This window comes from Triturus cristatus, chromosome 5_1, assembly GCF_964204655.1.
Source record: "Triturus cristatus chromosome 5_1, aTriCri1.1, whole genome shotgun sequence".
Classification (NCBI taxonomy): domain Eukaryota; kingdom Metazoa; phylum Chordata; class Amphibia; order Caudata; family Salamandridae; genus Triturus; species Triturus cristatus.
Window position 1 is genome coordinate 325,401,850 of NC_140587.1, and position 18,620 is coordinate 325,420,469.

At 49.9% G+C, this 18,620-nt stretch overlaps 1 long non-coding RNA gene across 1 annotated transcript in view; it reads left to right on the forward strand.

Moving 5' to 3' along the window:
• LOC146830866 (uncharacterized) overlaps positions 1-18,365 on the forward strand; it is a 29,601-nt gene extending 11,236 nt beyond the window's left edge. Inside the window, exons 2-3 of the long non-coding RNA XR_014961202.1 lie at positions 6,403-6,829; positions 18,251-18,365. This is a non-coding gene — a long non-coding RNA (uncharacterized LOC146830866). The remainder of the gene's footprint in view (positions 1-6,402; positions 6,830-18,250) is intronic.
• Positions 18,366-18,620: the final 255 nt, after the last annotated feature.

Here is an 18,620-nt window from a genome sequence, read left to right on the forward strand (position 1 = left end):
TCCCCTTTTGTAGCTCGAAGATTTGAGATGTCGAGGAATCGACCCACACCCTCGCCACTGGCTTATGGTAAAGGAGCTTCACCCAGCTCACAAAATTATGTCTTAACCTGAGTCGGCCCAAGACTGCGTATAAGTACTCCCATTTCACACTATCGAAAGTCATTCTGGCATCCAGCGACAATGAGGCCGACGGATTCGAAGTTCACTCTGACGTTATGTGGAGGACCCCAAGCAATTGTCTCAAATTAAGCCTGGTGCTTCTGTGGGGCATAAACCCTGTCTGCTCTGGGTGGATGAGGGAGGTCACAACCCTACTGAGTCAGACAGAAAGAGCCTTAGCTACTACTTTGGGCTTGTAGTTTAGGAGCGAGATCGGGCAGTACGACTCGCACACTGTCGGGGGTTTACCCTCCTTAGTATTACCATGATTAGGGGCGTTCTTTGAACCTGTGGGAGTGCCCCCCTCCCGCGCCTCAAATAACACCTTGTAGAGGTGCTCAGCCATGTGAGCTAGTGTGCATTTAAATAGCTCTAATAGTAGGCCGTTTGGCCCCACTGCCTCTCCTGACTGCAGTACGCAACGCACTTTTGATTTCCTCTTTCGAGAGGTCATCCTCCAGCATCTCACTCAGCTCTGTGGACAGTGTTGGTAGTTGTATGTCCCAGAGAAACTCTGAACATTCTTCCTCCGACTTCCAATCTACCAAAGAACCAAAGAGTAGAGGGATTCATAAAACGAGGCAAAGGCCTCAGCTATCTCACTGCCTGTAGTGGAACTTCGGCCCTGTCCTTTTTTCTAACCAGGCTAGGAGTTTGGATGCTTTATCGCCTACTTCATATAATCTATACTTTGTTGCTTTTGCCTGTAGTCTGGCTTTATCTTCCACCATGTCCCTTAGTTCTCTCTACCGGCGCCCCAGCCTATGTTGTAGCTCTGCATCTTCAACCCCTTTCTCCACCACTTGTGCCTCCAGCTTAGAGATAGTATCTTCCAGGGCTAGGCATTGCAGTTTATTTTCCTTTTTCGTTACCCCAATTAATGCTTGGGTTTGGCCTCTAATTACAGCCTTATAGGCTTCCCAAAGAGTCAGTGCCGATGTCACCGAGCCCCTGTTTTCCTTGAAGAATTGTCTTGTCCCTGTCTGCACTGCTTTTTTTGTTTTGGGATCTTTACGATGCCAGGGGTCATTTCTCGGGGTGAGCATTCTGTCCCTATGCAGGCCCTGTAAAACCACCTCCACCGGGGAATGGTCTGACACACCCCTTGCAATATGCATTGCGCCATGCAATTCCCCTAGATTGTGCGTATGGGTAAGTATACAGTCAAGCCCAGAGAGACTTTTGTGGGAAGTTGCGCTATATGTGAACTGTCTAGTATATGGGTGGTGATGTCCCCATATATCCCCTTGGCCCATAGTACGGGGACATTCCCACAGTGGTCCTGTTTGTCATGGTCGAGCGACTTGACATTGTTCATGTCACCTTCAATTACCCATCTTCGCTCTGGCAGGTTGACCAACATCGACCCTATGGCATTCAATGCCGCTGGCTGCTGTCCCAGGGAGGGCATATAAGGAACATGGATTGAACCTCCTGCCTTTCCACAGACCACTTATAACTGTAAATCTCCCCAAGGGGTCTGTCCATAAACCGTCCAGGATTAGGGGGAGGGAATTCTTCCCCAGAATGCCAGTGCCTCTGGATCCTGAGGTATATCCTGCAGGTGCCAGTAAGGTATAACCATATCTATTCAGGGCTTTGCAGTGGTTGCCCATTTGATGAGTCTCCTGTAAAAGGACGATATTGGGGGAGTGCGTTTGAAGAATTGGAATACTGTGGTTCTTTTTATGCTATTGTTGAGGCTATTGACATTCCAGGACCAAATCCTCATCGCCTTCTGAACTGCCTCAGGATTCCTTATTGTGTTTGTAAATTAATTTCCTCTCTCTCCCTCCCATTGCTCCTGACATACCCATCCCTATTTGACTCTTCAATACTCGTAAGACATTTATAATTCTGGTTCCACCCTGAGCAACTAACTGTGAACAAAATTTCCTATAATACCCACATCTTAACCCCCAACCTTTGGACCCCATCCCCCTCCCTCCTACCCTGCTAAATGGGCAAAACATACCACAACTGGTCTACTTGCAGAGCGCGTGTCGCCCCTTAATCAACTTTCCAAACAAAGATGAGAGGTGCTCGGCCACGGGCAGGAATCTTTTCACCCTACTCGTCTACAATCCCTTTCTGAATAATTTTGCTATAGAGAAGCTAGTGGGACAAGTGTCAATGGCCATTATCCTCCACCTACCTCCTTTGTCTACTGGCTAAGTCTCAATATTATTTCCTTCCTTGGCCTTACGCTTCTTTTCTGTTGAATTGCTCAACTTTCAGGCCGCTTTTCTACTCTCTGCCTCTGGTTCAGCTGTCGCTGGGCCATCAGACCGCTCTCCATCCGATCGATCTCCATTCCTTCTGTTATGTTCTGCATGTATCAGAGCGGAACTGGCGCTCTTCCCATTGCTCGGGCCCTTGGAGCGCCATCCGTCCACCCATTTCCGTACCTCTTCCAGAGCGGTGAATTCCCAGGATTTGCCATCTGCCATTATCCTGAGATTTGCTGGGAACAGCATCATTTACTTAATGTTTCAATCGCGAAGTTCTGTTTTCACCGGCTCAAAGCTCCTTCTCTGTCAAGTGAAGTCTGGGAAGAAGCGGATCAGTGCATGTTGGTACTGAATATCACCTTTCACACGGGCTGAGTGCAGTATTGAATCGCGGTCCCGGTAGTTTAAGATACTCACACTTATCGTCCTCATGGTGCCCCTAGCCTGGGCGGAGGGACTTGCGCCCTGTGGGCCCTCTCCACTGAGAAGAAAGTAGACAGTCTCTTGTGTTTCAATGTATTCAAAATTAAATCCTCCAGGAATAGGTCCACGCTGGGGGCACCGCCCCCTCTGGGACCCCCACCACTCTAATATTATTCCTCCTCACTCTTCCCTCCTAGTCTTGCAGCTTAGCCGCCATGATTGTAGTTTGCTGAGTTAATGACTGTACCTGATCTTCAAGTTGTTTTGTTGCAGTCTGGAGTTGGGTGATATGTGTTTCAGTCACTGTAACCTTCTCCCTTAACTTAGACATATCTGCTCGGATTAGGTTGACCTCCAGGGTCACCGTATCTATTTTGGCTTCCAGCATGCTCTTTAAATCTCTGATGGCTTCCATTATGGCTTCCAGTGACGGCTCCTGCGCCTCTTCTCCTCCCACCGTCCGGGGATGTTTTGGGATTGTGTAGCTATCCATTTTATTTGTTTGGTGAGTCATAGCACTTTTGGGCTTCACCATTTCACCGGAAATCAGTGAAGCGTTATAATTTTGTAGAGGGTTCTCCATGGTCAGACAATCCGGGGGCAGCACCCCTGCACAGTCATAATGTCCCTCCAATATGCCACTCCTGGTATATGAAAATCTACGTGTGTACTGGCGGCCAGGTTATTTGGGAGCTGATGTACTCTAAAGTTGACCCTCCAGCGGTACCCGGGTGAGGCTCCCTTCACTTTTCCTTTTCCTATGTCGGGCCGGGCCCCCACATTTACTTTTGGGCCATCCTCACACTGGACAAGGACCCTTGACCGACAACCCTGGAGAGCCGCTCGTTGGATCAGAGTCCTGCCTCATTGTTGAATATGCCCTCAGTGGATGTAGGTAGTGGCCCCTCAGCGCCTCAAAGTCCGGGCCTAAGCTCTATTGCCTCCTCCATGCACAATTCTAGGGCTCACACAAAGTAGTCCTGGCCTTAATGCTGCCCCGCCCGCGATTGGGTTTCTTAATAAACTAGGGGGCAGCGTTTACTTCAAGACTTCATGTCCAGATGACCCGCCGGCTGCGGTTATGTCCCGCGGGCCGTTCTAGGCTGCAGCATAATTACGTGCCACGGCTCCTCTCCATGGACCAATCTGCCCCCCATTGGGTGCTGCAGGACCCCCCGCGCCTCTCTCACCTTCCTCGTCGGGGGAGGTCCTGTTTCTTGATGTGCTGCCACTCAAGCACCGCTGAACGTCTCTCGTGCCGCTCCGGCCCGAATGTCAGTTGGACCATCACAGGGCTCCTCATCTGACCCCTCCGAAGGGGCTTCTACAACCCCGGGGTCCGCTAAGGCTCAGCCGTCGTACTCCCGGGGAGAAACCAGTCCGCCCCCAGGCTCCGATTCGCACCTAGTCTCCTCTCACTCAGCAAAGTAGGTCCCAGCTTGATCAGAGCTGATGCCCTTCCTCGGCTTCTGATAATGGCGCCGATCAGTCCGACTGAGGGCTCCATGGCCGTTCACATGAACCGAGCCTCCCACGGTTCCTCTAGCGGGTCTATTGCTTTGGGTGGACCTCCACGGGGGTGTCACACACCCAGCCTCTTATATGGATATTGGAACGGATGCTGGGGTTATGCTCCGATGCAGTTGGAGCTCAGCTACGACACGGTCATTCTCGGCCATGGCCATGCCAATGATAAAGAAATTTGAAAATTCTTTTTCAGTTTAATTTTCAGTGAAGGTGACCATTTGGGTAACCTTTTCAGCATAAAGTACATATTATATTATTATTGTTATCATTTGTATTACAAGGCAAGTGCCTCAGAGAGTGAGGGTATTGTACTATGTTATCAACTTCCTCTCCCTGTTCTTAGTTGAACCCTTGGCAATTTTGGGTTTGGATTCTGGAGGGAAAGCATCACTCACCTTTTGTCTGCAGCCTCTTCTGCATCATCCACCCTTGCAATATTTTGCAATTTTTTAAATGAAGTAAGTTAATTTCAGTACCTTGTAAAATAGTTCATGTTTGTGGCAGGGCAGGCCCCTTACACTTAAGCTGAATGAGGACCACATTACAGACTGCACAGTTTACTGAAGACCATTGTGCCATGGGAAATCAGGTCAGTATTTTTGTACCAGGGGCCGATTGGCCCCTTACGAAAAATCAACAGCAAATCTTGTCGGAACACTACCTAAAAAGATTGATGCTCCTAAGAGAAAAGAGCCTAAATAGGTAAGAGAATGTGCTGAAGAAGATGCCTTCATCACAAGAAGCAGCACTATTGCTTGTATTGTGTAATCTTTGACTGCAGTATCCTCAGCTTGGCACAAGGAAAAGAGAAACCATGGTCATCCCAAAGGGTCCAAGCAACCATCTTCAACAGAGGTCACCTGAGGTGCCACAAAAAACACACAAAAATAACACACTAACAAAGCTATGTTCATGAAGGAGACCCCATGCCACCAGACCCATAATATGTTCCATGTATTCAATGTGAAACTGGCCAAAATGTTAATGTGGACCTCCTCCAATTTTCTTTGGTGGAAGAAGAAGTGTTTGTGGGTTTTGTGGAGGCACTTTGTTCAAGCCAGATGTATTTTCAACGATTGCTGTACCACATCAGTACCATCAATTGCTGGAATTGGTTGCAGACAAAATTAAGGAAAGTCCTGTGCAGTCCATCCATTTCACTACAGACCTGCCCACCAGGTGTCAGGCTAGAGACTACATGCGCATCACTGCACACTGGGTGTCTTTTAAGGGGTTAAGCAAATGTTGGACACCATCGTTGGTGATCCTTTTTGAGGCATTAGCAAGCATAAAACAGTTTCAGTGTTTTGTATGGAAAAAGCACACACAGCTGCCAACATCCTGGAAGAATTCAATACTCAAGTCTATGAATGGCTTCAGTCAAGGTGTCTCAGCGGTGACAATGCAGTTATTTTGTCAAAACCATGGCAGATAGTGGATATTTCAGAATGCTAGATTTAGCTCATTGCTTTAACCTAATTATGCAGGGCTTTTTCAAAATAGATGTAGACCACAACACAAAGGTATGAGTTGCACACATTTTAGCCATTCCTTTAAAGCCTAGAAGCAGTTGACAATCATTTAATGTGTTAATAAGGCCCCCATAAAAGCCCTCATACGGGAGATCTCAGTCTGTTGGAAATCCACCTTCTACATGCTGCGACGTCCGTCTGAGCAGAAAATGTCTAAAGGTAGAGGGCACACGGCTTCCAAAGCCTTGATAATGAGGTTTGCAAATGGGGTAAATAAAATGCCTGATCCAAGCACCAGTGCTGTTTGAGATTTTGATGTGGGAAGACAGCAAGGATGTCAGCAAGGAGGATTGTACTAGGAGCCGAGCAATCCCATTGTTGCATTTGCTGCAAGCCCATTTGTGTAAGATGAACACTCATTTACTAGTGTCAATGATGAAACAGCTGGCATGGTCAACATCTTAATCCTTTATCTGGATACAAGGCTCAGGCTTCAACAAGAGGCAGCGCTGTCTGAATCATAACTGTAGCTACTATACTTGATCCATCGTAAAAAAAAAAAGGGTAATCAACTTTCATTTCTTTTTCAGAACTGGTTGCCTCCACTTACAATAATTGGATTATCAGGAATGCAATTGAACTAGAAGAAAAAAAATTGCAACTTCAAGGATAAAGAACCAAAGTGCTTCCTTCATCAACCTCTCAAGAGCACAGTGGTGGCAAGTAACACATGCAGCAGCAGCACCCACCAGTGGTAAAACAATCACCAGTCCAAGACGCACTTCCTATCAAATCAACAACACAGAGAGAATTACTTTAACCAACCTCTGCTATGCGTTGATTTTTGATAGTTTTAAGATCTAAATAAAGCACACAGATGAAGGAAGCTCAGAAACAGCAACTGTCAACAACTATGATAAAAGGGGAGATGTTACAAAGACTGCCTGGATAACAAAACAGAATTCAACATGGATCTAAGCCATTGATCTATTTGCATGGGAAACAGGAACTCAGCAGGTTGGTGATAAAATATCTATAATGTCTCGTAGCAAGTGCAGTTGTCACAGTCAGGACCAGTCTGTTTTCCAAACATGGAGCGATGAACAATGATCAAAATGAATAAATGTGTCATCCCCAAAATGATCAGGCTCCAGAAGACACAATGGTAGATGAGAATGATTTCTTTGACATCTTAAGGATAAGGAGTGATCATTATCCAGACAAAGTTCCTGATTATGAAGATTAAGTCTACCTTCTGGACCAAAATGTAAAATCAATACACTACTAACACAATAGAAATGTCTGCTGTAAGAAAGTAAAAAAAAGTATTGCCTTTTTATATTTGATGTGCCAAGAAATGAAAATGAATTTAAATGGGCCAATTTTCCTTTGTGACTTTAACACTTTATTTTAAAGTTATGAGACTGACCAAAAGCATACAGTGATGTATCATCAAAAGAAAAATGGAAGGTGGCACTTTCACCAAAGCATGGTGTACACAACATCAAAACTGAAACGCGGGGCGTGGCTTGGAAAGCCAACATGGTGGTTGTAGCCTAGCCGGGCTCCAAGCGTCCACGCCGAAATCCGGTGATTATCCTTGCAAAATCCTACTTGGAGCTGCTTAGTCTGCAAGGCTTGTGCCCCAGATTGCGGGGGTACCACATTTATTGCAGAGCGGTGTCCAGTAGGCGTGCTCCGGAGCAGCACCAGTACTACTCCCCTTCCGGCGCCTGGGCCGCGGAGTGGACCTGTCGTAATAGGACTCAAGGCCTGGACCGGTCTGGGTGGTTTGCCGTTTGGCCAGGTGCGGGGCTCCTGTCATCTGGCGTCCCCCTGAACACCTCCGAGCGCAGGATCGGAGGAGTGCCCAGACTGGGCGCAGGTGAAGGTCGCCCCCTCCCCCCACTCGGGGCTCCAGCACCAGCCGCCATTACAGACGCGGCAGCACGACTGCAGTCTTCCTGTGTGGCCCGTGGTTTTGACCGTGGCCGTTCATCAATGCCGGACTGAGGTGACTGGAATCGCTGCGTGAGCCTAACGGCGCCTACTTCCAGGCGGCACAGACCGGGTGCACCATCTGCAAGTGTCCTGCATGCAGTGGCCGCCGGAGGGAAGCACGCAGGCGGAGTGTTGGAGCCGGGTGAGGCTTGTTCGCGGCCCTTTGAGGTGAGCGCTTGCGTGGCGGGGGGCTGCTGCTCCTTCCCCCCGCCCAGCCCTCGGTGGCCTTCAATGCCCTGCTGGCAGCCTCTGAGGCCCCCCCTCCTAATGTGAATGGGGACATATCCTGTGGGCAAGATCACCCCTGTGTGCCACCAGTTCGCTACATAGCCTGGGACCTCCGCACTGTCTGTGACTCGCAAGGTGAGACCGCTGTGCCTTGTGTGGTGAAGGGGCCTGACCTCCCATAGACCGGCGCACTGTGGTTGGTTGTGCCAGTGGCCCCCACCTCCCCTCTTGTGTGACTCTCATGCTTTGGCCTTTTGGGGAGGTACCCTACGACCCAGACGTTCTACCCTGCATAGTGACCACATTCACCTCCGGCGTGATGGGCAGGGACAAGCCAGGCGGCGCTGGCCCCAAACAGGGCACCCTGGATCATTTCACTGCGCCCACCGGGGGCTCCGCGGGCGGTGAGGGGGAGATTTCGACGCCCGACAATACGGCCCTTCTCACAGCCATTAACAATGCCAGGGACATGTTGGATGCGAAGATTGGCACAGTGGGGTCAGAGGTTTCCTTTTTGCGCCAGGATCTCCGCAAGGCTGTGGATCGCATCACTGAGGCGGAGACGAAGGTCACGGCCGTAGAGGACACTGAGTCCACCCTACAGAAAAAAGTTAACAAACTCTCTGTGGTGTCGGAGGAACTAGCCTCCAGGGTTGATAATGAAGAGGGCAGGGCGCAACGCAATAATCTGCGCTTCGTGGGCCTGCCGGAGGGATGCGAAGGTGCCTCTATGACCCGCTTCATTACTGAGTGGCTCACGATCCTCCTGCCTAAAGACCTGCTGTCCACTTGCTTCGTGGTGGAGCGTGCACACCGGGCCCTGACTCAAAAACCTCCCCTTGGTGAAAATCCCAGACCAGTAATTGCCAAAATCCTGAACTACGTCGACCGGGATGCCATCTTGCGCCATGCCAGGACATGCAAAGACTGCTTTCAACACGACTCGAGGCCCATCATGGTGTGTCCGGACTATACACGCCTGGTCCAGCAACAGTGCCAGTCCTTTACAGCGGCAAAACGTAAGCTACGAGACATGAACTTATAATATATGCTCCTCTATCCAGCCAGAATGAGAGTGATCTTTAACTCCAAATTGTTCTTCTTTGCCAACCCGGAGGCTGTCTTGGCCTGGGTCGAGGAGCGCCCACGACTCCGGCCAGGCTCACCATCGCTGCAGGACTCAGACTCCTCACGTGGATCGCGACGGCACAGGTCCCGACGAACAAAATCCAAGAGACGTCACGGCTCTGGATACGACAGACTGTCAACGAGCCCAGAGCGGTCCCCCTGATGTGCTCGACACACCACTGACTCTCAACAGCAAGTAGACATTGAGCGTTGTTTATTAATGTTTCTCCAAAAGCACTTTCCTCTGAGTGGGCGTGGATGCTAGGTCATGGGACTTCCAGGCCAAGGACTCTTAGGGTCACCCCCTTTTGTTTTCCAAATGTTCTATGGGTGGGTTGGGTATTGTTGGTGTGGGGGCTCGTGGCTCCCCTGTTGGGGGCCTGCTGTGCCTCATGCCACGGCAAATGCTCCTAGTTCACGGCAGTGTCGGGTGGGGGGTGGTGGGACATTATGGGAATGTAGTGTTAGTTTGTTTTTATATGTTATATGCAGACATACTTAATTGATCTTGATATCCGCGTTGCTATACATCCTCCGGCATAGGATGATGGCTCCAGGTGAATCAACCCCTCTCGGGGACTTTACAGTGGTTTCATGGACTGTTAGAGGTCTCCAGAATAAAGTGAAACAGGGTGCTGTTTTCTGTCAAGCTAAGAGGTATGGGGCTGATATCCTTATGTTGCAGGAGACCCACCTGCTGGGTACTAAAGCCCCATTCCTAGCCCGGTTTGGTTTCCATCACATTTACCACGCAGGGTTCACCAGGGGCTCCCGGGCTGTCGCCATTTTAATACATCGCAGGGTTCAGTTCCAGCACATTGCTCACAAGATAGACCCCGGAGGCAGATTTCTATTTGTCACATGCATGCTGTACGGTGAACTGGTCACTTTTAGCAGTGTATATGCTCCTCTCCCACTAGGGACCGCCTTCATAGACAAGATCACAAGTGTCTGGGGGGACCTTCACAAGGACTTGACACTTTTAGGGGGTGACTGGAATGACACGATGGGGCCTCTAGAACGACAACGCAGTATGAACCCTCAACCATTGTTAGGTCCCACTAAACTGGGGCCTGGCATCCATTTTGGGCTGGACTGATGTTTGGCGGGAGTATCACCCCTCAGAGCAGGGTTACACAGACCCATCTTCAGTTCATGGGTCCCAATCCTGATTAGATTATTTCTTCGTCCCCCGCATATTTCTCCACCGTTTCTCCCACCTGACTCACCATCCTCGCTGGCTCTCTGACCACTCTACGGTTGCCCTGCTGTTTCACACACTGTCTCACAAACCCCCATTTCCTTGGCTCATGTCCCCCTGACACCTCTGGTGCCCAGATTATCAGGACATGCTCTGCACAGCTATCTCCTCGCATCTGGACCACAACGGCCCCTCCAGCTCTATCTCGATGCATTTTGTGGGAAGCTCTTAAGCTGAGAACAGTTATCGTACCAATGAAAAACGTGCCCGGCGGGAGCAAATGGCGGCCTTAGACTCGCGCCAGACAGCCCTTGCATTGCAGCTTAACAGAGACCCTAGCCCAGTTACACGGCGCAACCTGCTACAGGTGCAACAAGAACTTCAGCAATATCTAATGGGGGAGGCTAGAGAAATCTGGGAGGCATCACAACACCGAATTTACCAATGGGGGGACAAATCGAGTAAAATGCTCCACCGGCAGTCAGGAGAATACTTCTCCAGCGATAGTCCCCACCATCAGAGGTGCGGATGGGTTGCAATATACATCGCCGGAGTGGGTGGCCGGAGAATTTGTGCGACACTTCATGGCCCTATATGCCAGACACGAACAGATCTCGGCCGATCTAATTGTAGAATTCCATAGGGATATCCCGCCCTGACGGCTCTCGGTCCAGCTACGCGAACGACTGGAGACTCCGATTACGATAGACAAGCTCACTGGAGCCCTCAATGCACTTAACCCGGGGCAGGGCCCCGGTCCCAATGGATTCCCGGTGGAACTCCTACGGCCCCATATATATGTGTTAGGCCCCCACCTGCTGGCCGCGAGCTAGGAGGCTGAGGACTGCCATATTGCCTCAGGACTGGCGACACACCGAAATAGTCCCTTTCCTTAAGCCGAGTCGTTCATCTGCATTCCCTATACAAAGGAGTACGAGGCAAGGCTGCCCCCTGTCACCGCTATTGTTCACTCTTGTGGTTGAAACCTTGGCAGCGTGGGTCAGAAGTGACCTGGTTCTCCAGGGCTTTGAATGGTCACAGTCGCGCTCGGACCGTATCGCTTTATACGCGGACGATGTCCTATTTTTCATCACGGACCCTTGGTTCTCTGGGCCTTGCATCCTGGAGATCCTCAGGGTTTTCGGGGGAACTACTGGCCTGCATGCGAACCCAGCGTAATCCGTACTGTTTCCTGCGTGTGGCCATCAAGGACGTGACGCTTGGGCGTCGAAGCTCTCCTGCGCCAATGACGGGTTTAAATATCTCGGCATCTTTGTGTCACCATGCCCCAAAATCTCTTGGGCACATAACATCGCCCGCTACTTGCCAGCCTTAACAGTGAAACCTCAGTATGGTCCTCCCTTCCCTTGTCCCTATATGGACGCTCGGGCATCTTTAAGATTGTGTCGCTGCCCCGGATATTATATCGCCTCCAAAACTTCCCTTATCACATCCCGCACTCCTGGTTTGCACAGGTCAACACCATACAAAACAGATTTCTTTGGAATGGTGGAGCGGTGAGGATCGCTCTTCGCACATGCGTGCAGTTCACGTAATGCGGGGGCATCGCGGCGGCTGACATCAACTCCTACTACGTGGCATCCCATCTGCTCGTGGTAAACGAGTGGTGGTACAATTCCCCCACGGACCCGGCATACGCGATTGAGCACGCGGCAATGAAGCGGACCCCCCTCCTACATCTCCTGTACAGTGCCACATGCCTAGATTTCATGCCTCCAGCAGGTAAAGTCGTAATGTCACTTTGGCGTGCTAAAGTCCGACAGATGGGTTGGAACAGAAAGCTTACCTGGGCAACTCCACTGTGGCATGGTACCTACCTTTGTCCGGTGGCCGCCCTGAAGGGATTCCGGGGAAGGGACCTTGTTGGAATATCGTCCCTCGGCAATGTGGTATGGGGCATTTCCTTGAAATCCTATCAACAACTACAAACGGAGTATACATTGCATAAATCACAATTCTACAAATTCCTACAACTCCGCTATGCCCTTACCCCCCTTGTCCGCACACTGGAGACCCTTCCAGAAATCCATCCCTTAGAGGGACGTCTGCTGATGAGTGACTTAGGCCTCCACAAGATCAGGCAAATATACCAGACCTTGACGGCCCACTCAACAAGACACGGCTGGCATGGCAAGCTGACATCCCTGCCTTGACCGATGACGACTGGGCCGAGACCATAGCTAGCCCGCGGTGGGCGCGGTCTCTACAAGATACCGCCTGATACAGTTTAAGTACTTGCACCGGGCTTATTATACACGGACTAGACTCTGGCGGATGGGTGTGATCCCATCCCCCATGTGCCTGCGGTGCAATCGAGGGGAGGGGACGTTTTTGCATACATTTTAGTGTTGCACAGCTTTGCAACCCTTCTGGCGTAGAATAAGATCCTGCCTCCAGGAGGTGTTAGCGTGGGAACTCCCGCTCGACCCGCGACTCTTCCTCTTGCATAGCACGGACGACATTGGGGGCAATATATATAAGCAACACTTGCTGTTCTTGGCTCTCACTATTGCTAAGAGAGACATAGCGCAATTATGGAAAGGGATATCTCCCCCAACACTGGGTAAATGGAAGACTGAACTAGACAGGTGTATGGGAGCCGAAATGGCAGTATTTATAGCTCGAGGCTGCCCAGCCAAGCATAGGAAATTCTGGACATGATCGGCGTCATACCGAGGGATCGAGCTCCGCCCTTTACCGCCTACAGACCCCTGATAGGTGTCCCATCTTTCATGTTTAATGTCTGGACTATCTCGCACTGTTTTCTAATGGTCTTCTATGCTAATGTATTGTTTATTCAAATCTTGAGATCTAACGATGTCTGCAATCTGTTTGAGTTATATCCCCTGCATGTTCGGCAGGTGTTTAATTTTGGTATAAACACTGGAATTATCGTGATACTATGTCATTTTCTCCTACAGGTCATTATTGGGCTGTCGCCCGCCATTCAAACGCAAAACCAAATAAAATTTGTTGTTAAAAAAAATAAATGAAAACGCAACAATGCATACCATGTTAATAGCACATTCCATCCCCTGGCAGCACAATAAAAAAAATACCTAAAGGTCTACCCAGTTGCAGCCACACTGAAAAAAAAGAACAGATGTAGAGTGTTTGCATTCCCAAAGAGGATACCCATTTTTTATTGGGTGGAGTCAGGTGTGGACAGTGTCTGTAGGTAATCCCTCAGTGCCTGCGAAATATCTTTTGGCAGGAGGTGGGAGGTTGTAGGCAGTGGCGGCTTGCAGGGGGAGTGCTGCGGGGCTGTGAGGTGGGGCAGGGGAGGGGACGGGTAGGGGGTAGTGGACTCGGACATACGACGAAACGGAGTAAAGTAAGCAAATAAATAAATAAAACTATTTACCTTGCGCGAGTTGCATCACCAACTCGGCGATGCAGCGAAACCCCCGCGTTCATAGGGGAGCACAAGAGTGCTCCAGCCAATTCAAGGCTGTTTACTCGCCTATACAAGCCGTGTCAGTACGGTCCGCAGGGTCGCAAAAATTGAGTTTGTGAGGAGTATTGTGAGGAGTATCAGAATGTTTTGGAAAAAAAAACAACAGGAGAGCACTACCATTTTTAGGTCTCGCCTGACCCAGCGCATGCGCTGGTCTGGCGAGACTTATTGAGAGGGCTCCAAAAAGTGCTACCAGGCCAGCCTAGAGCTACAGTGCATGTGCGCGGGCGCGCGCGCCGCGCTTTACCGCGAATACTTTCACTTTCGCGGCCGACGGCCGCTTTGTTGTTTGATCGCAATCGCGATCACTTTCGCGGCCGCACGGCCGCTTGGCATAGCCAATAGGTCTCGATTTTGGGACCTTATAAGTATTTAGTTATGCAACTGTTGCATGGCTAAACACTTATAAGGTCCCAAAGGCGAGACCTATTGGCTATGCCAATGCTTGTTATAATTGCTATGACTCCCGCCATGGATAGTGGGAGGCGGATCCAGCACTCCACTCGTGAAATTAACCTATCCACTTCCTATCCACTTTCGGACCACAGTTTAGGCGTATGACCTGCACCTTATCTCGGTGAATATGGATTCCTATGTAGCGAACGCAGCTTTTGCACCATTTCAAAGGGAAGTCACAGTGCACCCGAGTAGTCGCATCCGTTAGTGGGAATAGTTTTGACTTATTCCAATTAATATGGAAGCCAGATAATACCTCATACTGGATTAATTCTTTAAGTACTGGGGCTAATTTCTCAGTGGGATGATGTACATATAGTGACATGTCATCCACAGAGAGCCGACAGGAGCTGCAATGTTATGTTTCTTTGCCCAGTTTCAGGAGTAATGTGATCACCGCCTCCCATAGCGTATGCTGTAAAACACCCCTCTCTAGAGCCTCCGAATAGAAGGTGAGGGAATGTGGGGCTAAGAGATGATTGTACGCCTTGTTAAAGGCACCAGTATAGCAGTGGGGGCTCACCAAGGGAGTGCGACAGGGCGGTGGGGCAGGAGAGGGGCAGGGTCGGGGGTTAGCGGACTCAGACATACGACGGACAGGACGTAGAGTAAGCCTTACTCTGAGTTCTGTCCGTCGTATGTCCGAGTCCACTACCCCCGACCCTGCCTCTCCCCCGCCCTGCCTCACCACCCCGCAGCACTCCCTCAGCGAGCCACCACTCCATGGAGTCAATTGCCTGAACTATCTACTCAGCAGTAAAGGGTTCACTTATAAACTGTTGGTGTAAAGTGGTGAGCCACACCAAGGCAATCACGTTCAAATAGGCCGTTCGTTCAGCGTAGTCATTGCCCTAAAGCGTGGTATAAAGATCGGCGTAATAGTGAAGGAGCTCCGCCTGCATATCCCCTGTGCTGAAAAGGAAGGTGCCATCCTCCAGGTGTAATTCAGACATATATGACGTGCCTCCAAGGGACCAAAGGAGCCTGGCCAGTGTAAGTCCTGGCCGCTCCAAATCCCAAGAACTACGGGCCCTAGCATATTTTTCCAAGTAGTGAGCCTCATGCTCTGCAGCATCTCTAAACTCGGCCATTAAAGTAGCAAGTTGGGGTAGGTGGTCCTATGCGATTTGTTGAGCACTTGCTTGGTCTAGCTCAGCTAGCTCTGTTCAATGTGAGTGTGTTCTGTGCAAATCGCGGAGTATATCAGCATGTTTAAAAATGCATACGCCCCTGGTGCATACCTTAAAGGCGTCCCACAGGGTAGCCTTTGATTGTACTGAGTCCCTGTTGAGCTCAAAATATTAAATAGATGGTCGAACGAAGCTCTGAGTGTAAGAAGTAATAGCGTATTGCCATGTTAGGGAATCGCCAGTGACGCTCAAGGCTGCCAAAGGTGGGGTCGCATAGTGTCATCACAACAGGAGAGTGGTCAGAAAGTGTTCGCGGGTTTAAAACCCCAAATGTATCAGCGGTATAAACCTGGGGTAGGTAGCAACGCCACAGTGGGTAGCTCTGATGTCAGATATATCACAGAAAAAAACTCATTTTAAACAGAGATAGGCCCTTGGGGCAGTCATATCGGAAAGATATATTTTGGTCAGCAGTGGCAGTAAGCCAAATGGGACAAAGTGGGCACCATGCAGTCGGTCCACAGCACAGTCAATAAGTATTGCAGGTGAATGGCCTACTCTGTCAGGAAAAGTTCCAAGCTGGCAGCTACTTGAGAGTCCGGTGGGTCCCGATCATTGTTAGCGTATTCCAGAGAGGTGCGCTTCATAGAGAGTTGCTTGCAAAATATCATCATGTCTGCTGGGGTGTAAAAAAAATATGTCTTCCCATCAACACCCACTCAGAGGTGAGCTGGATTCCATACCTGAGTTCCAGTTTGCGTAGCACAGCTTTAGCATCTGTAAACTTGTGTTTGGTAAAGGAAAAAAGGAGACTGTTGTAAAGGAAGATACAGAGTCCATCTGTACATGTAGGTTATTTCTTTATTAGTAGCTTGGTTCCAGCATAGGTGGTCAGGATGGTAGGAGAAGATAGTTGGTACAAAGATAGCCCCACCAGGAGCAAGCTCCTAACAGCTCAGTCTGAGTTGACTAACTGACTCTCTAACACAGAGAGGCACCCAGGCATTCTATGATGTCATGGAACATTCTGATAGAGCAGTACAGTGGAGAATAGTAGACAAGTAATTTACTACAGAGACACTAGTACCTTGATACTGGAGCAGGCCGAATTCCTGTGTCCTTCAGAGCTCCACATCATGATCCCTAAAATTGAGGGACATGCAAAAATTGGCTACAGGAGGCTTCGGGCACCGGGCTGGGGCCTAGGGATCTGTGCACATGCTCAACTACGACTATGGGTGTGAAATTATGTCCACCCAAGAGATCAGAGAGCAAGCGCTCAACGAAGAATCCAAGATGGCCAGTGCCCATTGTGTCCTCTATACCGAGGATCCAGATGTTTATTGTGCCGTACCCTTGTCTCTTGAGCTTCATTTTGAATGGCTACCACTTTCAATCATGTCTCCAGAGGTTCCAGCTGCTTCACCACAGTGGCAGTAGTGTCTTCAAGGCCTGAAATGCTCACCCATGTGGTCCAGTCGAGTGGCGATGGTGTCAAAGTGTGCATCTATTCTACGGAATCACGTTTTGAGGTCAGCCATAATTTCTTTCCAGCCTGCTGGTGGATCAATTGCAGGGCCCCCAGCCGCACCCCCCCCCCTCCATGTCGGTCACAGTCTCAGCTCCCCCAGCAGGTTTTGATCGCTCAAAAGGCAGCTTCCTATGTTTAGGGTTGCCTCAGACCATGGCAATAACGGGCGCGACTGCGGCCAACTCTGTGTCGCTGGTAAGGGGAAGGATTGCCAGACCTGGCAGCAACAGCACAGCAGTAGGCGTAGGCAAAAGAGGGGCCCAAACGATGGTTGCAGATATTAGACCCAGTGGGGCGAGACGTCAAGCAAGCACAGGCCTTACCCCACCCACAACAGCACACACAGGCCACGGGTCAGTCCCAGAGGTGCAGCGGGCAGAAAGAATCCAGCAGGGCCCAGGGATGCAGGCCTTTTCGAGGTCAACTCCCAGCCTCAGGGCCCAAGCGTAGAGATCGCAGTAAACTCAGGCATCACCCCGGGCAATAGTCCCAGTTGGGGCCTCTTAGGAGGCAAGCAGGCTCGGGGTTGTCACACCTGGATCCCACCAGCAACAGCAAGAAGCAGTAAAAATCATCCGACTAGGACATAGCTTAAGTATGCCTCCAGCAAGCACCCAGGCCAAATCATGCAATTGAAAGGGGCAGGAAATGCATCGTACCACTACCGCATAGTCCTAAGGGGCCTCAACTGCAGCCCGGAGCGGCCGCTGTGCAGGCAAGATCTTCAGGAGGGAGGTCCAACTAGGCCCAGACACGCTGTGAACCACGCAGCGGGCCGCAAGTAGGATGATCAGGGACCCCGCAATGCACAACAGTCACGCCTCCTCACAGCTGTCCGGTATCTACAGGGAGAAGACAGGCCGCAGCAAAGGCACGGGCCGCGCCTCTGGGCTCTCTTAGGCATGCTGCAGTTGCAGAGACTGCTTCTTTTAGTGTTGCAGTTTCCAGGAACATCCAAAGTCAGCCCTCGATGCTAGCAGGTGGCGGGGGTGGTCCCCCATGCCACAATACTCCTCACTGCAGCCGCAGGGCCCATTCGACCCAGGATTAGAGCCAGCTCCATTTGAGCTTCGCCGCAGTGCTGCCATCTTGTTCGCCAGTATGGCGACATCCCCCTAAACTTGGTATTTTTAATATTTATGTGATTATTTTGGGTGCATGCTTCTATGTATCTCACAAAATGTTAGTTGATTAGCATTTCACCAGCATCTCTAGGTTTCTCAGAGAGTTCTCAATTTACCTTGACTCTCAAGACTCAAATTATTTGCCTTTTCCTGTTCTACAGGTCCGTCTCTTTTTGAAAAAAGTAATCTCTGCATATCCCGTCAAAAACATCTAACAGACGACCCATCTCTCGCTACGACTATCGGAAAATACTTAAAGAGGCATGCCCATATGAACTGGAAAGAGGTAATTTATTTACAGTGATGCTGAATAGTGGTTTGAATGACATAGCCTAAGTGATAAATGTGGTGGAATTGATTACCAAAGCTATACCTTACTTTTATTTGGGGGGGGGTCATTATTCATTCAGAGTACATTCAGCTAGTTGTATGATTATCTGGGAGATTGGCCTTGGTTAATGTAATGCAAAGTTGCTGGTTCTCACTCGGAGTACCTGCACATCATGTTTACCTCGACTTCCAAATTATACT